We start from the raw sequence: 26880 nt of genomic DNA, 5'->3' as shown, positions 1-26880 counted from the left end.
TGATGTACCTGAATAGTATACAGCATATAGTGCTGTACCTGAATAGTATACAGTATATAGTGATGTACCTGAGATAGTATACAGTATATAGTGATGTACCTGAATAGTATACAGTATATAGTGATGTACCTGAATAGTACAGTGCCTTGTGAAAGTATTCGGCCCCCTTGAACTTTGCGACCTTTTGCCACATTTCAGGCTTCAAACATAAAGATATAAAACTGTATTTTTTGTGAAGAATCAACAACAAGTGGGACACAATCATGAAGTGGAACGACATTTATTGGATATTTCAAACTTTTTTAACAAATCAAAAACTGAAAAATTGGGCGTGCAAAATTATTCAGCCCCTTTACTTTCTCAGGCCTTACCACAGATAAGGCCTGAGGAGGTGTGGTATATAGTTAATATACAGTACCACAGATAAGGACTGAGGAGGTGTGGTATATAGTTAATATACAGTACCACAGATAAGGACTGAGGAGGTGTGGTATATAGTTAATATACAGTACCACAGATAAGGACTGAGGAGGTGTGGTACATAGTTAATATACAGTACCACAGATAAGGACTGAGGAGGTGTGGTATTTAGTTAATATACAGTACCACAGATAAGGACTGAGGAGGTGTGGTATATAGTTAATATACAGTACCACAGATAAGGACTGAGGAGGTGTGGTATATAGTTAATATACAGTACCACAGATAAGGACTGAGGAGGTGTGGTATATAGTTAATATACAGTACCACAGATAAGGCCTGAGGAGGTGTGGTATATAGTTAATATACAGTACCACAGATGAGGCCTGAGGAGGTGTGGTATATAGTTAATATACAGTACCACAGATAAGGACTGAGGAGGTGTGGTATATAGTTAATATACAGTACCACAGATAAGGCCTGAGGAGGTGTGGTATATAGTTAATATACAGTACCACAGATGAGGCCTGAGGAGGTGTGGTATATAGTTAATATACAGTACCACAGATGAGGCCTGAGGAGGTGTGAGAGAGAAGTAGACGGTAAAAATGTTGACACAAATTGTGGTATATATAGTTATATATCTAACAATGCTTGTGTTTCTAGCTCCAACAGGGCAGTAATATCTAACAATGCTTGTGTTCCTTCCTCCAACAGGGCAGTAATATCTAACAATGCTTGTGTTCCTGGCTCCAACAGGGCAGTAATATCTAACAATGCTTGTGTTTCTAGCTCCAACAGTGCAGTAATATCTAACAATGCTTGTGTTCCTGGCTCCAACAGTGCAGTAATATCTAACAATGCTTGTGTTCCTGGCTCCAACAGGGCAGTAATATCTAACAATGCTTGTGTTTCTAGCTCCAACAGTGCAGTAATATCTAACAATGCTTGTGTTTCTAGCTCCAACAGGGCAGTAATATCTAACAATGCTTGTGTTTCTAGCTCCAACAGGGCAGTAATATCTAACAATGCTTGTGTTCCTGGCTCCAACAGTGCAGTAATATCTAACAATGCTTGTGTTCCTGGCTCCAACAGTGCAGTAATATCTAACAATGCTTGTGTTCCTGGCTCCAACAGGGCAGGAATATCTAACAATGCTTGTGTTCCTGGCTCCAACAGGGCAGGAATATCTAACAATGCTTGTGTTCCTGGCTCCAACAGGGCAGTAATATCTAACAATGCTTGTGTTCCTGGCTCCAACAGGGCAGTAATATCTAACAATGCTTGTGTTCCTGGCTCCAACAGGGCAGTAATATCTAACAATGCTTGTGTTCCTGGCTCCAACAGGGCAGTAATATCTAACAATGCTTGTGTTTCTAGCTCCAACAGGGCAGTAATATCTAACAATGCTTGTGTTCCTGGCTCCAACAGGGCAGTAATATCTAACAATGCTTGTGTTCCTGGCTCCAACAGGGCAGTAATATCTAACAATGCTTGTGTTTCTAGCTCCAACAGGGCAGTAATATCTAACAATGCTTGTGTTTCTAGCTCCAACAGGGCAGTAATATCTAACAATGCTTGTGTTCCTGGCTCCAACAGGAATATCTAACAATTCACAACAATACACATCTAAAGTAAAATAATGGAATTAAGAAATATATACATTTTGGGATGAGCAATGTCAGAGTGGCATTGACTAAAATACAGTAGAATAGAATACAGCATATACAGTTGAAGTCAGAAGTTTACATACACTTAGGTTGGAGTCATTAAAACCTGTTTTTCAACCCCTCCACAAATGTCTTTTTAACACACTATAGTTTTTGCAAGTCGGTTAAACACTTTGTGCTTGACACAAGTCGTTTTTCCAACAATTGTTTACAGACAGATTATTTCACTTATAATTCCCTGTATCCAGTGGGTCAGAAGTTTACACTAAGTTGTGCCTTTAAACAGCTTGAAAAATGAAAATGATGTCATGGCTTTAGAAGCTTCTGTTAGGATAATTGACATAATTTGAGTCAATTAGAGGTGTACCTGTGGATGTATTTCAAGACCTACCTTCAAACTCAGTACCTCTTTGCTTGACATTATGGGAAAATCAAAAGAAATCAGCCAATGTAGACCTTCACAAGTCTGGTTCATCCTTGGGATCAATTTCCAAACGCCTGAAGGTACCACGTTTAACTCTACAAACAATAGTACTGTCGTGTCTTTGGCTATGCCGGATTAAGTGAAATGACATGCTATTCTATGAAATCCTTTCTCTGTAATTAATATTACCCGATTGAGCTGATCATGTAAATGTAATTAACTAGAAAGTCAGGGCACCACAAAATAATATTTATAGAGCTGTTATCTTCCGAATAAACTCTTAAAGATATTTTACATCAATAGCAGTCAATATTAATCGTCACCTTATTTCAGTCTCATCTGAAAGTTGTAAATTCTTGGTTATCTTGACGAACCCTGGCTAACAAGTTGAATCAGCAATACAAAATTGGGTTTAATTATTTATTTACTAAATACCTAACTAATCACACAGAATTACATATACACAGAATGAATCATACCTTGATTACATATTAGGTCATAAAGCAAAATGTCCCTAGTGGGCGGAACAGATATGAGTGTCTGGGCTTCTCTACCTGACCATCTCATTACAACAGGCTGCCCTGGTGGGTCTGATACAGGAGTGTCTGGGCTTCTCTACCTGACCCTCTCATTACAACAGGCTGCCCTGGTGGGTCTGATACAGGAGTGTCTGGGCTTCTCTACCTGACCCTCTCATTACAACAGGCTGCCCTGGTGGGTCTGATACAGGAGTGTCTGGGCTTCTCTACCTGACCGTCTCATTACAACAGGCTGCCCTGGTGGGTCTGACACAGGAGTGTCTGGGCTTCTCTACCTGACCGTCTCATTACAACAGGCTGCCCTGGTGGGTCTGATACAGGAGTGTCTGGGCTTCTCTACCTGACCGTCTCATTACAACAGGCTGCCCTGGTGGGTCTGATACAGGAGTGTCTGGGCTTCTCTACCTGACCGTCTCATTACAACAGGCTGCCCTGGTGGGTCTGACACAGGAGTGTCTGGGCTTCTCTACCTGACCGTCTCATTACAACAGGCTGCCCTGGTGGGTCTGATACAGGAGTGTCTGGTCTTCTCTACCTGACCGTCTCATTACAACAGGCTGCCCTGGTGGGTCTGATACAGGAGTGTCTGGGCTTCTCTACCTGACCGTCTCATTACAACAGGCTGCCCTGGTGGGTCTGATACAGGAGTGTCTGGGCTTCTCTACCTGACCGTCTCATTACAACAGGCTGCCCTGGTGGGTCTGATACAGGAGTGTCTGGGCTTCCCTACCTGACCGTCTCATTACAACAGGCTGCCCTGGTGGGTCTGATACAGGAGTGTCTGGGCTTCTCTACCTGACCGTCTCATTACAACAGGCTGCCCTGGTGGGTCTGACACAGGAGTGTCTGGGCTTCTCTACCTGACGGTCTCATTACAACAGGCTGCCCTGGTGGGTCTGATACAGGAGTGTCTGGGCTTCTCTACCTGACTGTCTCATTACAACAGGCTGCCCTGGTGGGTCTGATACAGGAGTGTCTGGGCTTCTCTACCTGACCGTCTCATTACAACAGGCTGCCCTGGTGGGTCTGATACAGGAGTGTCTGGGCTTCTCTACCTGACCCTCTCATTACAACAGGCTGCCTTGTTGGGTCTGATACAGGAGTGTCTGGGCTTCTCTACCTGACCGTCTCATTACAACAGGCTGCCCTGGTGGGTCTGACACAGGAGTGTCTGGGCTTCTCTACCTGACCGTCTCATTACAACAGGCTGCCCTGTTGGGTCTGATACAGGAGTGGCTGGGCTTCTCTACCTGACCCTCTCATTACAACAGGCTGCCCTGGTGGGTCTGATACAGGAGTGTCTGGGCTTCTCTACCTGACCGTCTCATTACAACAGGCTGCCCTGGTGGGTCTGATACAGGAGTGTCTGGGCTTCTCTACCTGACCGTCTCATTACAACAGGCTGCCCTGGTGGGTCTGATACAGGAGTGGCTGGGCTTCTCTACCTGACCGTCTCATTACAACAGGCTGCCCTGGTGGGTCTGATACAGGAATGTCTGGGGTTCTCTACCTGACCGTCTCATTACAACAGGCTGCCCTGTTGGGTCTGATACAGGAGTGTCTGGGCTTCCCTACCTGACCGTCTCATTACAACAGGCTGCCCTGGTGGGTCTGATACAGGAGTGTCTGGGCTTCTCTACCTGACCGTCTCATTACAACAGGCTGCCCTGGTGGGTCTGATACAGGAGTGTCTGGGCTTCTCTACCTGACCCTCTCATTACAACAGGCTGCCCTGGTGGGTCTGATACAGGAGTGTCTGGGCTTCTCTACCTGACCGTCTCATTACAACAGGCTGCCCTGGTGGGTCTGATACAGGAGTGTCTGGTCTTCTCTACCTGACCGTCTCATTACAACAGGCTGCCCTGGTGGGTCTGATACAGGAGTGTCTGGGCTTCTCTACCTGACTGTCTCATTACAACAGGCTGCCCTGGTGGGTCTGATACAGGAGTGGCTGGGCTTCTCTACCTGACCGTCTCATTACAACAGGCTGCCCTGTTGGGTCTGATACAGGAGTGTCTGGGCTTCTCTACCTGAACCTCTCATTACAACAGGCTGCCCTGGTGGGTCTGATACAGGAGTGTCTGGGCTTCTCTACCTGACCCTCTCATTACAACAGGCTGCCCTGGTGGGTCTGATACAGGAGTGTCTGGGCTTCTCTACCTGACGGTCTCATTACAACAGGCTGCCCTGGTGGGTCTGATACAGGAGTGTCTGGGCTTCTCTACCTGACCCTCTCATTACAACAGGCTGCCCTGGTGGGTCTGATACAGGAGTGTCTGGGCTTCTCTACCTGACCCTCTCATTACAACAGGCTGCCCTGGTGGGTCTGATACAGGAGTGTCTGGGCTTCTCTACCTGACCCTCTCATTACAACAGGCTGCCCTGGTGGGTCTGATACAGGAGTGTCTGGGCTTCTCTACCTGACCGTCTCATTACAACAGGCTGCCCTGGTGGGTCTGACACAGGAGTGTCTGGGCTTCTCTACCTGACCGTCTCATTACAACAGGCTGCCCTGGTGGGTCTGATACAGGAGTGTCTGGGCTTCTCTACCTGACCGTCTCATTACAACAGGCTGCCCTGGTGGGTCTGATACAGGAGTGTCTGGGCTTCTCTACCTGACCGTCTCATTACAACAGGCTGCCCTGGTGGGTCTGATACAGGAGTGTCTGGGCTTCTCTACCTGACCCTCTCATTACAACAGGCTGCCCTGGTGGGTCTGATACAGGAGTGTCTGGGCTTCTCTACCTGACCGTCTCATTACAACAGGCTGCCCTGGTGGGTCTGATACAGGAGTGTCTGGTCTTCTCTACCTGACCGTCTCATTACAACAGGCTGCCCTGGTGGGTCTGATACAGGAGTGTCTGGGCTTCTCTACCTGACTGTCTCATTACAACAGGCTGCCCTGGTGGGTCTGATACAGGAGTGGCTGGGCTTCTCTACCTGACCGTCTCATTACAACAGGCTGCCCTGTTGGGTCTGATACAGGAGTGTCTGGGCTTCTCTACCTGAACCTCTCATTACAACAGGCTGCCCTGGTGGGTCTGATACAGGAGTGTCTGGGCTTCTCTACCTGACCCTCTCATTACAACAGGCTGCCCTGGTGGGTCTGATACAGGAGTGTCTGGGCTTCTCTACCTGACGGTCTCATTACAACAGGCTGCCCTGGTGGGTCTGATACAGGAGTGTCTGGGCTTCTCTACCTGACCCTCTCATTACAACAGGCTGCCCTGGTGGGTCTGATACAGGAGTGTCTGGGCTTCTCTACCTGACCCTCTCATTACAACAGGCTGCCCTGGTGGGTCTGATACAGGAGTGTCTGGGCTTCTCTACCTGACCCTCTCATTACAACAGGCTGCCCTGGTGGGTCTGATACAGGAGTGTCTGGGCTTCTCTACCTGACGGTCTCATTACAACAGGCTGCCCTGGTGGGTCTGATACAGGAGTGTCTGGGCTTCTCTACCTGACCCAGTCATTACAACAGGCTGCCCTGGTGGGTCTGATACAGGAGTGTCTGGTCTTCTCTACCTGACCGTCTCATTACAACAGGCTGCCCTGGTGGGTCTGATACAGGAGTGTCTGGGCTTCTCTACCTGACTGTCTCATTACAACAGGCTGCCCTGGTGGGTCTGATACAGGAGTGGCTGGGCTTCTCTACCTGACCGTCTCATTACAACAGGCTGCCCTGTTGGGTCTGATACAGGAGTGTCTGGGCTTCTCTACCTGACCCTCTCATTACAACAGGCTGCCCTGGTGGGTCTGATACAGGAGTGTCTGGGCTTCTCTACCTGACCCTCTCATTACAACAGGCTGCCCTGGTGGGTCTGATACAGGAGTGTCTGGGCTTCTCTACCTGACGGTCTCATTACAACAGGCTGCCCTGGTGGGTCTGATACAGGAGTGTCTGGGCTTCTCTACCTGACCCTCTCATTACAACAGGCTGCCCTGGTGGGTCTGATACAGGAGTGTCTGGGCTTCTCTACCTGACCCTCTCATTACAACAGGCTGCCCTGGTGGGTCTGATACAGGAGTGTCTGGGCTTCTCTACCTGACCCTCTCATTACAACAGGCTGCCCTGGTGGGTCTGATACAGGAGTGTCTGGGCTTCTCTACCTGACGGTCTCATTACAACAGGCTGCCCTGGTGGGTCTGATACAGGAGTGTCTGGGCTTCTCTACCTGACCCAGTCATTACAACAGGCTGCCCTGGTGGGTCTGATACAGGAGTGTCTGGGCTTCTCTACCTGACCGTCTCATTACAACAGGCTGCCCTGGTGGGTCTGATACAGGAGTGTCTGGTCTTCTCTACCTGACCGTCTCATTACAACAGGCTGCCCTGGTGGGTCTGATACAGGAGTGTCTGGGCTTCTCTACCTGACTGTCTCATTACAACAGGCTGCCCTGGTGGGTCTGATACAGGAGTGGCTGGGCTTCTCTACCTGACCGTCTCATTACAACAGGCTGCCCTGTTGGGTCTGATACAGGAGTGTCTGGGCTTCTCTACCTGACCCTCTCATTACAACAGGCTGCCCTGGTGGGTCTGATACAGGAGTGTCTGGGCTTCTCTACCTGACCGTCTCATTACAACAGGCTGCCCTGGTGGGTCTGATACAGGAGTGTCTGGGCTTCTCTACCTGACGGTCTCATTACAACAGGCTGCCCTGGTGGGTCTGATACAGGAGTGTCTGGGCTTCTCTACCTGACCGTCTCATTACAACAGGCTGCCCTGGTGGGTCTGATACAGGAGTGTCTGGGCTTCTCTACCTGACGGTCTCATTACAACAGGCTGCCCTGGTGGGTCTGATACAGGAGTGTCTGGGCTTCTCTACCTGACCGTCTCATTACAACAGGCTGCCCTGTTGGGTCTGATACAGGAGTGTCTGGGCTTCTCTACCTGACCCTCTCATTACAACAGGCTGCCCTGGTGGGTCTGATACAGGAGTGTCTGGGCTTCTCTACCTGACCCTCTCATTACAACAGGCTGCCCTGGTGGGTCTGAAACAGGAGTGTCTGGGCTTCTCTACCTGACCCTCTCATTACAACAGGCTGCCCTGGTGGGTCTGATACAGGAGTGTCTAGGCTTCTCTACCTGACCCAGTCATTACAACAGGCTGCCCTGGTGGGTCTGATACAGGAGTGTCTGGGCTTCTCTACCTGACGGTCTCATTACAACAGGCTGCCCTGGTGGGTCTGATACAGGAGTGTCTGGGCTTCTCTACCTGACCCAGTCATTACAACAGGCTGCCCTGGTGGGTCTGATACAGGAGTGTCTGGGCTTCTCTACCTGACCGTCTCATTACAACAGGCTGCCCTGGTGGGTCTGATACAGGAGTGTCTGGGCTTCTCTACCTGACGGTCTCATTACAACAGGCTGCCCTGGTCGGTCTGACACAGGAGTGTCTGGGCTTCTCTACCTGACCGTCTCATTACAACAGGCTGCCCTGGTGGGTCTGATACAGGAGTGTCTGGGCTTCTCTACCTGACCCTCTTATTACAACAGGCTGCCCTGGTGGGTCTGACACAGGAGTGTCTGGGCTTCTCTACCTGACCCTCTCATTACAACAGGCTGCCCTGGTGGGTCTGATACAGGAGTGTCTGGGCTTCTCTACCTGACCGTCTCATTACAACAGGCTGCCCTGGTGGGTCTGATACAGGAGTGTCTGGGCTTCTCTACCTGACCGTCTCATTACAACAGGCTGCCCTGGTGGGTCTGACACAGGAGTGTCTGGGCTTTTCTACCTGACCGTCTCATTACAACAGGCTGCCCTGGTGGGTCTGATACAGGAGTGTCTGGGCTTCTCTACCTGACCCTCTCATTACAACAGGCTGCCCTGGTGGGTCTGATACAGGAGTGTCTGGGCTTCTCTACCTGACCCTCTCATTACAACAGGCTGCCCTGGTGGGTCTGATACAGGAGTGTCTGGGCTTCTCTACCTGACCCTCTCATTACAACAGGCTGCCCTGGTGGGTCTGATACAGGAGTGTCTGGGCTTCTCTACCTGACGGTCTCATTACAACAGGCTGCCTTGGTGGGTCTGATACAGGAGTGTCTGGGCTTCTCTACCTGACCCAGTCATTACAACAGGCTGCCCTGGTGGGTCTGGTACAGGAGTGTCTGGGCTTCTCTACCTGACCGTCTCATTACAACAGGCTGCCCTGGTGGGTCTGATACAGGAGTGTCTGGTCTTCTCTACCTGACCGTCTCATTACAACAGGCTGCCCTGGTGGGTCTGATACAGGAGTGTCTGGGCTTCTCTACCTGACTGTCTCATTACAACAGGCTGCCCTGGTGGGTCTGATACAGGAGTGGCTGGGCTTCTCTACCTGACCGTCTCATTACAACAAGCTGCCCTGTTGGGTCTGATACAGGAGTGTCTGGGCTTCTCTACCTGACCCTCTCATTACAACAGGCTGCCCTGGTGGGTCTGATACAGGAGTGTCTGGGCTTCTCTACCTGACCCTCTCATTACAACAGGCTGCCCTGGTGGGTCTGATACAGGAGTGTCTGGGCTTCTCTACCTGACCCAGTCATTACAACAGGCTGCCCTGGTGGGTCTGATACAGGAGTGTCTGGGCTTCTCTACCTGACCGTCTCATTACAACAGGCTGCCCTGGTGGGTCTGATACAGGAGTGTCTGGGCTTCTCTACCTGACCCTCTCATTACAACAGGCTGCCCTGGTGGGTCTGATACAGGAGTGTCTGGGGTTCTCTACCTGACCGTCTCATTACAACAGGCTGCCCTGTTGGGTCTGATACAGGAGTGTCTGGGCTTCCCTACCTGACCGTCTCATTACAACAGGCTGCCCTGGTGGGTCTGATACAGGAGTGTCTGGGCTTCTCTACCTGATCGTCTCATTACAACAGGCTGCCCTGGTGGGTCTGACACAGGAGTGTCTGGGCTTCTCTACCTGACGGTCTCATTACAACAGGCTGCCCTGGTGGGTCTGATACAGGAGTGTCTGGGCTTCTCTACCTGACCGTCTCATTACAACAGGCTGCCCTGGTGGGTCTGATACAGGAGTGTCTGGGCTTCTCTACCTGACCCTCTCATTACAACAGGCTGCCCTGGTGGGTCTGATACAGGAGTGTCTGGGCTTCTCTACCTGACCGTCTCATTACAACAGGCTGCCCTGGTGGGTCTGATACAGGAGTGTCTGGTCTTCTCTACCTGACCGTCTCATTACAACAGGCTGCCCTGGTGGGTCTGATACAGGAGTGTCTGGGCTTCTCTACCTGACTGTCTCATTACAACAGGCTGCCCTGGTGGGTCTGATACAGGAGTGGCTGGGCTTCTCTACCTGACCGTCTCATTACAACAGGCTGCCCTGTTGGGTCTGATACAGGAGTGTCTGGGCTTCTCTACCTGACCCTCTCATTACAACAGGCTGCCCTGGTGGGTCTGATACAGGAGTGTCTGGGCTTCTCTACCTGACCCTCTCATTACAACAGGCTGCCCTGTTGGGTCTGATACAGGAGTGTCTGGGCTTCCCTACCTGACCGTCTCATTTCAACAGGCTGCCCTGGTGGGTCTGATACAGGAGTGTCTGGGCTTCTCTACCTGATCGTCTCATTACAACAGGCTGCCCTGGTGGGTCTGACACAGGAGTGTCTGGGCTTCTCTACCTGACGGTCTCATTACAACAGGCTGCCCTGGTGGGTCTGATACAGGAGTGTCTGGGCTTCTCTACCTGACCGTCTCATTACAACAGGCTGCCCTGGTGGGTCTGATACAGGAGTGTCTGGGCTTCTCTACCTGACCCTCTCATTACAACAGGCTGCCCTGGTGGGTCTGATACAGGAGTGTCTGGGCTTCTCTACCTGACCGTCTCATTACAACAGGCTGCCCTGGTGGGTCTGATACAGGAGTGTCTGGGCTTCTCTACCTGACCGTCTCATTACAACAGGCTGCCCTGTTGGGTCTGATACAGGAGTGTCTGGGCTTCTCTACCTGACCGTCTCATTACAACAGGCTGCCCTGGTGGGTCTGATACAGGAGTGTCTGGGCTTCTCTACCTGACCCTCTCATTACAACAGGCTGCCCTGGTGGGTCTGATACAGGAGTGTCTGGGCTTCTCTACCTGACGGTCTCATTACAACAGGCTGCCCTGGTGGGTCTGATACAGGAGTGTCTGGGCTTCTCTACCTGACCCTCTCATTACAACAGGCTGCCCTGGTGGGTCTGATACAGGAGTGTCTGGGCTTCTCTACCTGACCCATCTCATTACAACAGGCTGCCCTGGTGGGTCTGATACAGGAGTGTCTGGGCTTCTCTACCTGACCCTCTCATTACAACAGGCTGCCCTGGTGGGTCTGGGAGTGTCTGGTCTGACCCAGTCAGGAGTGTCTGGGCTTCTCTACCTGACCGGCTCTCATTACAACAGGCTGCCCTGGTGGGTCTGATACAGGAGTGTCTGGGCTTCTCTACCTGACCGTCTCATTACAACAGGCTGCCCTGGTGGGTCTGATACAGGAGTGTCTGGGCTTCTCTACCTGACCTCATTACAACAGGCTCTCATTACAACAGGCTGCCCTGGTGGGTCTGATACAGGAGTGTCTGGGCTTCTCTACCTCTCATTACAACAGGCTGCCCTGGTGGGTCTGACAGGAGTGTCTGGGCTCTCTCATTACAACAGGCTGCCCTGGTGGGTCTGATACAGGAGTGTCTGGGCTTCTCTACCTGACCGTCTCATTACAACAGGCTGCCCTGGTGGGTCTGATACAGGAGTGTCTGGGCTTCTCTACCTGACTGTCTCATTAAAACAGGCTGCCCTGGTGGGTCTGATACAGGAGTGTCTGGGCTTCTCTACCTGACCCTCTCATTACAACAGGCTGCCCTGGTGGGTCTGATACAGGAGTGTCTGGGCTTCTCTACCTGACCCTCTCATTACAACAGGCTGCCCTGGTGGGTCTGATACAGGAGTGTCTGGGCTTCTCTACCTGACCCTCTCATTACAACAGGCTGCCCTGGTGGGTCTGATACAGGAGTGTCTGGGCTTCTCTACCTGACCCTCTCATTACAACAGGCTGCCCTGGTGGGTCTGATACAGGAGTGTCTGGGCTTCTCTACCTGACCGTCTCATTACAACAGGCTGCCCTGGTGGGTCTGATACAGGAGTGTCTGGGCTTCTCTACCTGACCCTCTCATTACAACAGGCTGCCCTGGTGGGTCTGATACAGGAGTGTCTGGGCTTCTCTACCTGACCGTCTCATTACAACAGGCTGCCCTGGTGGGTCTGATACAGGAGTGTCTGGGCTTCTCTACCTGACCCTCTCATTACAACAGGCTGCCCTGGTGGGTCTGATACAGGAGTGTCTGGGCTTCTCTACCTGACCCTCTCATTACAACAGGCTGCCCTGGTGGGTCTGATACAGGAGTGTCTGGGCTTCTCTACCTGACCCTCTCATTACAACAGGCTGCCCTGGTGGGTCTGATACAGGAGTGTCTGGGCTTCTCTACCTGACCGTCTCATTACAACAGGCTGCCCTGGTGGGTCTGATACAGGAGTGTCTGGGCTTCTCTACCTGACCGTCTCATTACAACAGGCTGCCCTGGTGGGTCTGATACAGGAGTGTCTGGGCTTCTCTACCTGACCGTCTCATTACAACAGGCTGCCCTGGTGGGTCTGATACAGGAGTGTCTGGGCTTCTCTACCTGACCGTCTCATTACAACAGGCTGCCCTGGTGGGTCTGATACAGGAGTGTCTGGGCTTCTCTACCTGACCGTCTCATTACAACAGGCTGCCCTGGTGGGTCTGATACAGGAGTGTCTGGGCTTCTCTACCTGACCGTCTCATTACAACAGGCTGCCCTGGTGGGTCTGATACAGGAGTGTCTGGGCTTCTCTACCTGACCCAACAGGCTCTCATTACAACAGGCTGCCCTGGTGGGTCTGATACAGGAGTGTCTGGGCTTCTCTACCTGACCCTCTCATTACAACAGGCTGCCCTGGTGGGTCTGATACAGGAGTGTCTGGGCTTCTCTACCTGACCCTCTCATTACAACAGGCTGCCCTGGTGGGTCTGATACAGGAGTGTCTGGGCTTCTGCCCTACCTGACCTCTACCTGACGGTCTCATTACAACAGGCTGCCCTGGTGGGTCTGATACAGGAGTGTCTGGGCTTCTCTACCTGACCCTCTCATTACAACAGGCTGCCCTGGTGGGTCTGATACAGGAGTGTCTGGGCTTCTCTACCTGACCGTCTCATTACAACAGGCTGCCCTGGTGGGTCTGATACAGGAGTGTCTGGGCTTCTCTACCTGACCTCATTACAACAGGCTGCCCTGGTGGGTCTGATGTCTGGGCTTCTCTACCTGACCGTCTCATTACAACAGGCTGCCCTGGTGGGTCTGATACAGGAGTGTCTGGGCTTCTCCCTCTATTACAACAGGCTGCCCTGGTGGGTCTGACACAGGAGTGTCTGGGCTTCTCTACCTGACCCTCTCATTACAACAGGCTGCCCTGGTGGGTCTGATACAGGAGTGTCTGGGCTTCTCTACCTGACCGTCTCATTACAACAGGCTGCCCTGGTGGGTCTGATACAGGAGTGTCTGGGCTTCTCTACCTGACCGTCTCATTACAACAGGCTGCCCTGGTGGGTCTGATACAGGAGTGTCTGGGCTTCTCTACCTGACCCTCTCATTACAACAGGCTGCCCTGGTGGGTCTGATACAGGAGTGTCTGGGCTTCTCTACCTGACCCTCTCATTACAACAGGCTGCCCTGGTGGGTCTGATACAGGAGTGTCTGGGCTTCTCTACCTGACCCTCTCATTACCGTCTCAGGAGTGTCTGGGCTTCTCTACCTGACCCTCTCATTACAACAGGCTTACAACAGGCTGCCCTGGTGGGTCTGATACAGGAGTGTCTGGGCTTCTCTACCTGACCCTCTCATTACAACAGGCTGCCCTGGTGGGTCTGATACAGGAGTGTCTGGGCTTCTCTACCTGACCGTCTCATTACAACAGGCTGCCCTGGTGGGTCTGATACAGGAGTGTCTGGGCTTCTCTACCTGACCGTCTCATTACAACAGGCTGCCCTGGTGGGTCTGATACAGGAGTGTCTGGGCTTCTCTACCTGACCGTCTCATTACAACAGGCTGCCCTGGTGGGTCTGATACAGGAGTGTCTGGGCTTCTCTACCTGACCGTCTCATTACAACAGGCTGCCCTGGTGGGTCTGATACAGGAGTGTCTGGGCTTCTCTACCTGACCGTCTCATTACAACAGGCTGCCCTGGTGGGTCTGATACAGGAGTGTCTGGGCTTCTCTACCTGACCCTCTCATTACAACAGGCTGCCCTGGTGGGTCTGATACAGGAGTGTCTGGGCTTCTCTACCTGACCGTCTCATTACAACAGGCTGCCCTGGTGGGTCTGATACAGGAGTGTCTGGGCTTCTCTACCTGACCGTCTCATTACAACAGGCTGCCCTGGTGGGTCTGATACAGGAGTGTCTGGGCTTCTCTACCTGACCCTCTCATTACAACAGGCTGCCCTGGTGGGTCTGATACAGGAGTGTCTGGGCTTCTCTACCTGACCGTCTCATTACAACAGGCTGCCCTGGTGGGTCTGATACAGGAGTGTCTGGGCTTCTCTACCTGACCCTCTCATTACAACAGGCTGCCCTGGTGGGTCTGATACAGGAGTGTCTGGGCTTCTCTACCTGACCCTCTCATTACAACAGGCTGCCCTGGTGGGTCTGATACAGGAGTGTCTGGGCTTCTCTACCTGACGGTCTCATTACAACAGGCTGCCCTGGTGGGTCTGATACAGGAGTGTCTGGGCTTCTCTACCTGACCCTCTCATTACAACAGGCTGCCCTGGTGGGTCTGATACAGGAGTGTCTGGGCTTCTCTACCTGACCGTCTCATTACAACAGGCTGCCCTGGTGGGTCTGATACAGGAGTGTCTGGGCTTCTCTACCTGACCCTCTCATTACAACAGGCTGCCCTGGTGGGTCTGATACAGGAGTGTCTGGGCTTCTCTACCTGACCCTCTCATTACAACAGGCTGCCCTGGTGGGTCTGATACAGGAGTGTCTGGGCTTCTCTACCTGACCGTCTCATTACAACAGGCTGCCCTGGTGGGTCTGATACAGGAGTGTCTGGGCTTCTCTACCTGACCCTCTCATTACAACAGGCTGCCCTGGTGGGTCTGATACAGGAGTGTCTGGGCTTCTCTACCTGACGGTCTCATTACAACAGGCTGCCCTGGTGGGTCTGATACAGGAGTGGCTGGGCTTCTCTACCTGACCCTCTCATTACAACAGGCTGCCCTGGTGGGTCTGATGCAGGAGTGTCTGGGCTTCTCTACCTGACCCTCTCATTACAACAGGCTACCCTGGTGGGTCTGATACAGGAGTGTCTGGGCTTCTCTACCTGACGGTCTCATTACAACAGGCTGCCCTGGTGGGTCTGATACAGGAGTGTCTGGGCTTCTCTACCTGACCCAGTCATTACAACAGGCTGCCCTGGTGGGTCTGGTACAGGAGTGTCTGGGCTTCTCTACCTGACCGTCTCATTACAACAGGCTGCCCTGGTGGGTCTGATACAGGAGTGTCTGGTCTTCTCTACCTGACCGTCTCATTACAACAGGCTGCCCTGGTGGGTCTGATACAGGAGTGTCTGGGCTTCTCTACCTGACTGTCTCATTACAACAGGCTGCCCTGGTGGGTCTGATACAGGAGTGGCTGGGCTTCTCTACCTGACCGTCTCATTACAACAGGCTGCCCTGTTGGGTCTGATACAGGAGTGTCTGGGCTTCTCTACCTGACCCTCTCATTACAACAGGCTGCCCTGGTGGGTCTGATACAGGAGTGTCTGGGCTTCTCTACCTGACCCTCTCATTACAACAGGCTGCCCTGGTGGGTCTGATACAGGAGTGTCTGGGCTTCTCTACCTGACCCAGTCATTACAACAGGCTGCCCTGGTGGGTCTGATACAGGAGTGTCTGGGCTTCTCTACCTGACCGTCTCATTACAACAGGCTGCCCTGGTGGGTCTGATACAGGAGTGTCTGGGCTTCTCTACCTGACGGTCTCATTACAACAGGCTGCCCTGGTGGGTCTGACACAGGAGTGTCTGGGCTTCTCTACCTGACCGTCTCATTACAACAGGCTGCCCTGGTGGGTCTGATACAGGAGTGTCTGGGCTTCTCTACCTGACCGTCTCATTACAACAGGCTGCCCTGGTGGGTCTGATACAGGAGTGTCTGGGCTTCTCTACCTGACCCTCTCATTACAACAGGCTGCCCTGGTGGGTCTGATACAGGAGTGTCTGGGCTTCTCTACCTGACCGTCTCATTACAACAGGCTGCCCTGGTGGGTCTGATACAGGAGTGTCTGGTCTTCTCTACCTGACCGTCTCATTACAACAGGCTGCCCTGGTGGGTCTGATACAGGAGTGTCTGGGCTTCTCTACCTGACTGTCTCATTACAACAGGCTGCCCTGGTGGGTCTGATACAGGAGTGGCTGGGCTTCTCTACCTGACCGTCTCATTACAACAGGCTGCCCTGTTGGGTCTGATACAGGAGTGTCTGGGCTTCTCTACCTGACCCTCTCATTACAACAGGCTGCCCTGGTGGGTCTGATACAGGAGTGTCTGGGCTTCTCTACCTGACCCTCTCATTACAACAGGCTGCCCTGGTGGGTCTGATACAGGAGTGTCTGGGCTTCTCTACCTGACCGTCTCATTACAACAGGCTGCCCTGGTGGGTCTGATACAGGAGTGTCTGGGCTTCTCTACCTGACCGTCTCATTACAACAGGCTGCCCTGGTGGGTCTGATACAGGAGTGTCTGGGCTTCTCTACCTGACCCTCTCATTACAACAGGCTGCCCTGGTGGGTCTGATACAGGAGTGTCTGGGCTTCTCTACCTGACCGTCTCATTACAACAGGCTGCCCTGGTGGGTCTGATACAGGAGTGTCTGGGCTTCTCTACCTGACGGTCTCATTACAACAGGCTGCCCTGGTGGGTCTGACACAGGAGTGTCTGGGCTTCTCTACCTGACGGTCTCATTACAACAGGCTGCCATGGTGGGTCTGATACAGGAGTGTCTGGGCTTCTCTACCTGACCCTCTTTTTACAACAGGCTGCCCTGGTGGGTCTGACACAGGAGTGTCTGGGCTTCTCTACCTGACCCTCTCATTACAACAGGCTGCCCTGGTGGGTCTGATACAGGAGTGTCTGGGCTTCTCTACCTGACCGTCTCATTACAACAGGCTGCCCTGGTAGGTCTGATACAGGAGTGTCTGGGCTTCTCTACCTGACCGTCTCATTACAACAGGCTGCCCTGGTGGGTCTGACACAGGAGTGTCTGGGCTTCTCTACCTGACCGTCTTATTACAACAGGCTGCCCTGGTGGGTCTGATACAGGAGTGTCTGGGCTTCTCTACCTGACCGTCTCATTACAACAGGCTGCCCTGGTGGGTCTGATACAGGAGTGTCTGGGCTTCTCTACCTGACCGTCTCATTACAACAGGCTGCCCTGGTGGGTCTGACACAGGAGTGTCTGGGCTTCTCTACCTTGACCGTCTCATTACAACAGGCTGCCCTGGTGTGTCTGATACAGGAGTGTCTGGGCTTCTCTACCTGACCGTCTCATTACAACAGGCTGCCCTGGTGGGTCTGATACAGGAGTGTCTGGGCTTCTCTACCTGACCCTCTCATTACAACAGGCTGCCCTGTTGGGTCTGATACAGGAGTGTCTGGGCTTCTCTACCTGACCGTCTCATTACAACAGGCTGCCCTGGTGGGTCTGACACAGGAGTGTCTGGGCTTCTCTACCTGACCGTCTCATTACAACAGGCTGCCCTGGTGGGTCTGATACAGGAGTGGCTGGGCTTCTCTACCTGACCCTCTCCTTACAACAGGCTGCCCTGGTGGGTCTGATACAGGAGTGTCTGGGCTTCTCTACCTGACCGTCTCATTACAACAGGCTGCCCTGGTGGGTCTGATACAGGAGTGTCTGGGCTTCTCTACCTGACCCTCTCATTACAACAGGCTGCCCTGGTGGGTCTGATACAGGAGTGTCTGGGCTTCTCTACCTGACCGTCTCATTACAACAGGCTGCCCTGGTGGGTCTGATACAGGAGTGTCTGGGCTTCTCTACCTGACGGTCTCATTACAACAGGCTGCCCTGGTGGGTCTGACACAGGAGTGTCTGGGCTTCTCTACCTGACCGTCTCATTACAACAGGCTGCCCTGGTGGGTCTGATACAGGAGTGTCTGGGCTTCTCTACCTGACCCTCTTATTACAACAGGCTGCCCTGGTGGGTCTGACACAGGAGTGTCTGGGCTTCTCTACCTGACCCTCTCATTACAACAGGCTGCCCTGGTGGGTCTGATACAGGAGTGTCTGGGCTTCTCTACCTGACCGTCTCATTACAACAGGCTGCCCTGGTGGGTCTGACACAGGAGTGTCTGGGCTTCTCTACCTGACCGTCTCATTACAACAGGCTGCCCTGGTGGGTCTGATACAGGAGTGTCTGGGCTTCTCTACCTGACCGTCTCATTACAACAGGCTGCCCTGGTGGATCTGATACAGGAGTGTCTGGGCTTCTCTACCTGACCCTCTCATTACAACAGGCTGCCCTGGTGGGTCTGACACAGGAGTGTCTGGGCTTCTCTACCTGACCGTCTCATTACAACAGGCTGCCCTGGTGGGTCTGACACAGGAGTGTCTGGGATTCTCTACCTGACCGTCTCATTACAACAGGCTGCCCTGGTGGGTCTGACACAGGAGTGTCTGGGCTTCTCTACCTGACCGTCTCATTACAACAGGCTGCCCTGGTGGGTCTGATACAGGAGTGTCTGGGCTTCTCTACCTGACCGTCTCATTACAACAGGCTGCCCTGGTGGGTCTGATACAGGAGTGTCTGGGCTTCTCTACCTGACCGTCTCATTACAACAGGCTGCCCTGGTGGGTCTGACACAGTTGTGTCTGGGCTTCTCTACCTGACCGTCTCATTACAACAGGCTGCCCTGGTGGGTCTGACACAGGAGTGTCTGGGCTTCTCTACCTGACCCTCTCATTACAACAGGCTGCCCTGGTGGGTCTGACACAGGAGTGTCTGGGCTTCTCTACTTTACCGTCTCATTACAACAGGCTGCCCTGGTGGGTCTGACACAGTTGTGTCTGGGCTTCTCTACCTGACCGTCTCATTACAACAGGCTGCCCTGGTGGGTCTGACACAGGAGTGTCTGGGATTCTCTACCTGACCGTCTCATTACAACAGGCTGCCCTGGTGGGTCTGATACAGGAGTGTCTGGGCTTCTCTACCTGACCGTCTCATTACAACAGGCTGCCCTGGTGGGTCTGATACAGGAGTGTCTGGGCTTCTCTACCTGACCGTCTCATTAAAACAGGCTGCCCTGGTGGGTCTGGACTACCTCTGAGACCTCATGATGAGCAAAGAATGACTCAATGTGAGTTTTCAGCTGACTAGCAGTAGTGTCCTTCAGCAAAGCTGTCTGGGTAATGAGAGTCCATCAGTAGAACATGGTTCTCTCCCTCCAGAGAACAGACATCTAGTTCTACTTGGTCACATGGTCCCAATACCTCTTCTTCCTCAACCCTCATTGGCTCGTTGCTTTGATATGACCTGTATTTCTGGCATGTTCCACAGGCTCTGACTGTCTGCTCCATATCACCATTCAGGTTGTCTGGGTAATGAGAGTCCATCAGCGTCTGTCCTCACACTTTGCTTTGTTATGACCTGTATTTCTGGCACGTTCCACAGGCTCTGACTGTCTGCTCTATATCACCATTCATCTTGGGCCAGAATAACACTGCTTCTGGACGTCGTTTTGACTTTTCCATCCCTAGATGATCCTGGTGTATTTTGATCAGCATGTTTTTCTGTAATTCATGAACCCTGAAACAGACAATCAACCATTGTACAGACCACCTGCATGTTATGGTTCTGAGTACAGATATCAGGGTATAGGTCAACTCCCTCCAGTACAGATATCTCATCCCTGTATTTACCATAATGGTAGGGTATAGGTCAACTCCCTCCAGTACAGACATCTCATCCCTGTATTGACCATAATGGTAGGGTATAGGTCAACTCCCTCCAGTACAGACATCTCATCCCTGTATTGACCGTAATGGTAGGGTATAGGTCAACTCCCTCCAGTACAGACATCTCATCCCTGTATTGACCATAAGGGTACAGCTTGTACAGACCACCTGCATGTTTTGGTTCTGAGCTGTCAAAAGCTCTGGACAATGTGTCTGCCACTAACAATTCTTTCCCTGGTCTGTACTCCAGTTGCAAGTCATATTTGTGTAGTTTTAGAAACAGTCTCTGTAGCCTTGGTGGTGTGAATGTTAGACCTTCTTTACAATAGTAACCAGAGGTTTATCATCTGTTTCTGCCCACACTGTTTTACCAGAGATAAACACATGGAATTTATCACATGCATATGACAGTGTCAATGCCTCTTTGTCAATCTGATCATAGTTCCACTCAGAAGTTGTCAGAGACCTGGAGTCATATGTGACTGGGCTTCATCTAGTATCATACTGCTGTAACAACACAGCACCTAAACCTGCTTTAGAGGCATCTGGACACCACCTAGTATCATACTGCTGTAACAACACAGCACCTAAACCTGCTTTAGAGGCATCTGGACACCACCTAGTATCATACTGCTGTAACAACACAGCACCTAAACCTGCTTTAGAGGCATCTGGACACCACCTAGTATCATACTGCTGTAACAACACAGCACCTAAACCTGCTTTAGAGGCATCTGGACACCACCTAGTATCATACTGCTGTAACAACACAGCACCTAAACCTGCTTTAGAGGCATCTGGACACCATCTAGTATCATACTGCTGTAACAACACAGCACCTAAACCTGCTTTAGAGGCATCTGGACACCACCTAGTATCATACTGCTGTAACAACACAGCACCTAAACCTGCTTTAGAGGCATCTGGACACCACCTAGTATCATACTGCTGTAACAACACAGCACCTAAACCTGCTTTAGAGGCATCTGGACACCACCTAGTATCATACTGCTGTAACAACACAGCACCTAAACCTGCTTTAGAGGCATCTGGACACCACCTAGTATCATACTGCTGTAACAACACAGCACCTAAACCTGCTTTAGAGGCATCTGGACACCATCTAGTATCATACTGCTGTAACAACACAGCACCTAAACCTGCTTTAGAGGCATCTGGACACCACCTAGTATCATACTGCTGTAACAACACAGCACCTAAACCTGCTTTAGAGGCATCTGGACACCACCTAGTATCATACTGCTGTAACAACACAGCACCTAAACCTGCTTTAGAGGCATCTGGACACCACCTAGTATCATACTGCTGTAACAACACAGCACCTAAACCTGCTTTAGAGGCATCTGGACACCACCTAGCATCATACTGCTGTAACAACACAGCACCTAAACCTGCTTTAGAGGCATCTGGACACCACCTAGTATCATACTGCTGTAACAACACAGCACCTAAACCTGCTTTAGAGGCATCTGGACACCACCTAGTATCATACTGCTGTAACAACACAGCACCTAACCCTGCTTTAGAGGCATCTGCTGAGATGTTGGTGTTGAGCATCACAGAACCTCAGTACTGGATCATACATGATCAATGCCTTGAGCTGCTCCAACTCTTTCTGCTGATTACTGTTCCAACACCAGTCTGTAGTTTTACACAGTACACTTCTCATCTGACTCGTGGGAGTTGACAGACTAGTTACACATTTGCCCACATAGTTAACCACATCTAAGAACCTTTGTACACCCTCTTGATCGGTAGGCGGTGGCATGTTCTTGATGGCCGTCACTTTGCTCTGGTCTATCTGAACACCTTCACATGTTAGTTTATCACCCAAGAAGGTGATTTGTGTCTTTCTGAATTGGCATTTGTCTGTGTTTCTCTTTAGTCCGTTATCTCTGGTTAGATCAAGTGCTGTTTTCAACCTGGTGTTGTGTTCTTCCACAGTCTGTCTCCATATTAACACATCATCAATGGACACTGTGGTGCCTGGCACACTCTCAAATATCTGTTGGACTGTCCTATGAAAGACTTGTGGTGCTGAAGTGAGACCAAACGGGAGCCTTTTAAATGAGAACCTACCAGAAGGAGTATTGAAAGTAGAAAGCCTTGTCCTCTAATTGTCTAGACTGATCTGCCAAAACCCTGATGAGGCGTCTAGCTTTGAGTAGTATTTATCCCCTGTTATGTCCCTGAATATCTCCCCTCTGGTAGGCAGCAGGAAGTGTTGCTACTTTGTCTAGGATATCTAAGGCCCCTAGCCTCAGTATCTCTGCTGTTAACTGGTCTCTTAGTGATAATGAGACCTTTCTAGGTTCATGGATCACTGGTCTACAGTATCTCTGCTGTTAGCTGGTCTCTTAGTGATAATGAGACCTTTCTAGATTCATGGATCACTGGTCTACAGTATCTCTGCTGTTAGCTGGTCTCTTAGTGATAATGAGACCTTTCTAGATTCATGGATCACTGGTCTACAGTATCTCTGCTGTTAGCTGGTCTCTTAGTGATAATGAGACCATTCTAGGTTCATGGATCACTGGTCTACAGTATCTCTGCTGTTAGCTGGTCTCTTAGTGATAATGAGACCTTTCTAGGTTCATGGATCACTGGTCTACAGTATCTCTGCTGTTAGCTGGTCTCTTAGTGATAATGAGACCTTTCTAGGTTCATGGATCACTGGTCTACAGTATCTCTGCTTTTAACTGGTCTCTTAGTGATAATGAGACCTTTCTAGGTTCATGGATCACTGGTCTACAGTATCTCTGCTGTTAGCTGGTCTCTTAGGGATAATGAGACCTTTCTAGGTTCATGGATCACTGGTCTACAGTATCTCTGCTGTTAGCTGGTCTCTTAGTGATAATGAGACCTTTCTAGGTTCATGGATCACTGGTCTACAGTATCTCTGCTGTTAGCTGGTCTCTTAGGGATAATGAGACCTTTCTAGGTTCATGGATCACTGGTCTACAGTATCTCTGCTGTTAGCTGGTCTCTTAGTGATAATGAGACCTTTCTAGATTCATGGATCACTGGTCTACAGTATCTCTGCTGTTAGCTGGTCTCTTAGTGATAATGAGACCTTTCTAGGTTCATGGATCACTGGTCTACAGTATCTCTGCTGTTAGCTGGTCTCTTAGTGATAATGAGACCTTTCTAGGTGCATGGATCACTGGTCTACAGTATCTCTGCTGTTAACTGGTCTCTTAGTGATAATGAGACCTTTCTAGGTTCATGGATCACTGGTCTACAGTATCTCTACTGTTAGCTGGTCTCTTAGTGATAATGAGACCTTTCTAGGTTCATGGATCACTGGTCTACAGTATCTCTGCTTTTAACTGGTCTCTTAGTGATAATGAGACCTTTCTAGGTTCATGGATCACTGGTCTACAGTATCTCTGCTGTTAGCTGGTCTCTTAGGGATAATGAGACCTTTCTAGGTTCATGGATCACTGGTCTACAGTATCTCTGCTGTTAGCTGGTCTCTTAGTGATAATGAGACCTTTCTAGGTTCATGGATCACTGGTCTACAGTATCTCTGCTGTTAGCTGGTCTCTTAGGGATAATGAGACCTTTCTAGGTTCATGGATCACTGGTCTACAGTATCTCTGCTGTTAGCTGGTCTCTTAGTGATAATGAGACCTTTCTAGGTTCATGGATCACTGGTCTACAGTATCTCTGCTGTTAGCTGGTCTCTTAGTGATAATGAGACCTTTCTAGGTTCATGGATCACTGGTCTACAGTATCTCTGCTGTTAGCTGGTCTCTTAGTGATAATGAGACCTTTCTAGATTCATGGATCACTGGTCTACAGTATCTCTGCTGTTAGCTGGTCTCTTAGTGATAATGAGACCTTTCTAGGTTCATGGATCACTGGTCTACAGTATCTCTGCTGTTAGCTGGTCTCTTAGTGATAATGAGACCTTTCTAGGTGCATGGATCACTGGTCTACAGTATCTCTGCTGTTAACTGGTCTCTTAGTGATAATGAGACCTTTCTAGGTTCATGGATCACTGGTCTACAGTATCTCTGCTGTTAGCTGGTCTCTTAGTGATAATGAGACCTTTCTAGGTTCATGGATCACTGGTCTACAGTATCTCTGCCTTTAACTGGTCTCTTAGTGATAATGAGACCTTTCTAGGTTCATGGATCACTGGTCTACAGTATCTCTGCTGTTAGCTGGTCTCTTAGTGATAATGAGACCTTTCTAGGTTCATGGATCACTGGTCTACAGTATCTCTGCTGTTAACTGGTCTCTTAGTGATAATGAGACCTTTCTAGGTTCATGGATCACTGGTCTATCTGGCTGTTCTAACTCCATGTTGTGCTGCACCTTGAGTTTTACTCTTCCCTGAAAAACATCAGCATCCTCAACATGAGTCATTTCACCAGATGAACCCGTTTCACAAGACCCAGTAAGTTACATGACTTTACCTGAATAGTATACAGTATATAGTACTGTACCTGAATAGTATACAGTATATAGTGATGTACCTGAATAGTATACAGTATATAGTGATGTACCTGAATAGTATACAGTATATAGTGATGTACCTGAATAGTATACAGTATATAGTGATGTACCTGAATAGTATACAGTATATAGTGATGTACCTGAATAGTATACAGTATATAGTGATGTACCTGGTCCTGTCCCTCACTATTTCCTCCACTGTCCTCTCCTGCTGGTCAGTATATAATTCCTGTCCCTCACCATTTCCTCCACTGTCCTCTCCTGCTGGTCAGTATATCATTCCTGTCCCTCACCATTTCCTCCACTGTCCTCTCCTGCTGGTCAGTATATCATTCCTGTCCCTCACCATTTCCTCCACTGTCCTCTCCTGCTGGTCAGTATATCATTCCTGTCCCTCACCATTTCCTCCACTGTCCTCTCCTGCTGGTCAGTATATCATTCCTGTCCCTCACCATTTCCTCCACTGTCCACTCCTGCTGGTCAGTATATCATTCCTGTCCCTCACCATTTCTTCCACTGTCCTCTCCTGCTGGTCAGTATATAATTCCTGTCCCTCACCATTTCCTCCACTGTCCTCTCCTGCTGGTCAGTATATCATTCCTGTCCCTCACCATTTCCTCCACTGTCCTCTCCTGCTGGTCAGTATATCATTCCTGTCCCTCACCATTTCCTCCACTGTCCTCTCCTGCTGGTCAGTATATCATTCCTGTCCCTCACCATTTCCTCCACTGTCCTCTCCTGCTGGTCAGTATATCATTCCTGTCCCTCACCATTTCCTCCACTGTCCTCTCCTGCTGGTCAGTATATCATTCCTGTCCCTCACCATTTCCTCCATTGTCCTCTCCTGCTGGTCAGTATATCATTCCTGTCCCTCACCATTTCCTCCACTGTCCTCTCCTGCTGGTCAGTATATCATTCCTGTCCCTCACCATTTCCTCCACTGTCCTCTCCTGCTGGTCAGTATATCATTCCTGTCCCTCACCATTTCCTCCACTGTCCTCTCCTGCTGGTCAGTATATCATTCCTGTCCCTCACCATTTCCTCCACTGTCCTCTCCTGCTGGTCAGTATATCATTCCTGTCCCTCACCATTTCCTCCACTGTCCTCTCCTGCTGGTCAGTATATCATTTCTGTCCCTCACCATTTCCTCCACTGTTCACTCCTGCTGGTCAGTATATCATTCCTGTCCCTCACCATTTCCTCCACTGTCCACTCCTGCTGGTCAGTATATCATTCCTGTCCCTCACCATTTCCTCCACTGTCCTCTCCTGCTGGTCAGTATATAATTCCTGTCCCTCACCATTTCCTCCACTGTCCTCTCCTGCTGGTCAGTATATCATTCCTGTCCCTCACCATTTCCTCCACTGTCCTCTCCTGCTGGTCAGTATATCATTCCTGTCCCTCACCATTTCCTCCACTGTCCTCTCCTGCTGGTCAGTATATCATTCCTGTCCCTCACCATTTCCTCCACTGTCCTCTCCTGCTGGTCAGTATATCATTCCTGTCCCTCACCATTTCCTCCACTGTCCTCTCCTGCTGGTCAGTATATAATTCCTGTCCCTCACCATTTCCTCCACTGTCCTCTCCTGCTGGTCAGTCAGCACACGACCACCACCATGGGGTCTTCTGTCTATTCTGAGGGTAGAACAGAGTTTACTGTCAATAGATCCTACTGGAACAATCCTGGAACATGTTGACATGCATTACAATATGTCATTTCCTGTAAAGGTAAAGCATAGTGCACATCCTGCTGACTTACCGCTTTTCTTAGTGAAATGTTCTCATGATGGAATTTGCCAGTTGATCTTTTCAGATTGGGGTGAACTAATGTGTCGGCCTCTGTCATGGTAAGACCTCTGTTGACCACATGATCAACGACGATGGACCGGACTTCATTAGATACAACAGTTCCCTGCCGCCTGCCTCCATTTCTATGATGTCCACCTCTCTGAGGGCTCCTTAGAGAGGGCTTCATGTTTTGAGTTTGTACTAAGAGGTGTGAAATGTAGCTTTCCTTCTCTACTCCTCACAAATGTAAAAGCATTGGATTGGTGTTGACATGGGGTAGAGGGAGTTTACATATACCAGTCATTTCCTTTAGATCCATGAAGGGAAGTGGACAAGTTCACACTTAGAAAGGAGAGATAATTGTTACACACCCCATGTGTTCTGATAACTACAGGAATGAAACCAGATTGAGGTTGTCTGCTTTCTACACACACACACACACACAGAGAGAGACACACACACACACAGACACACACACACACAGAGAGACACACACACACAGAGAGACACACACACACAGAGAGACACACACACACAGA

General features: G+C 50.4%; 1 protein-coding gene across 1 annotated transcript in view; it reads right to left on the bottom strand.

Moving 5' to 3' along the window:
• Positions 1 to 26880, bottom strand: part of LOC139406322 (tripartite motif-containing protein 16-like) — a 138959-nt gene that overhangs the window by 100333 nt on the left and 11746 nt on the right. The window lies entirely within an intron of this gene.

This window comes from Oncorhynchus clarkii, chromosome 4, assembly GCF_045791955.1.
Source record: "Oncorhynchus clarkii lewisi isolate Uvic-CL-2024 chromosome 4, UVic_Ocla_1.0, whole genome shotgun sequence".
Lineage (NCBI taxonomy): Eukaryota > Metazoa > Chordata > Actinopteri > Salmoniformes > Salmonidae > Oncorhynchus > Oncorhynchus clarkii.
Note: the sequence above shows the minus strand (reverse complement) of the source record. Positions and strands in the feature narration are given on the sequence as shown.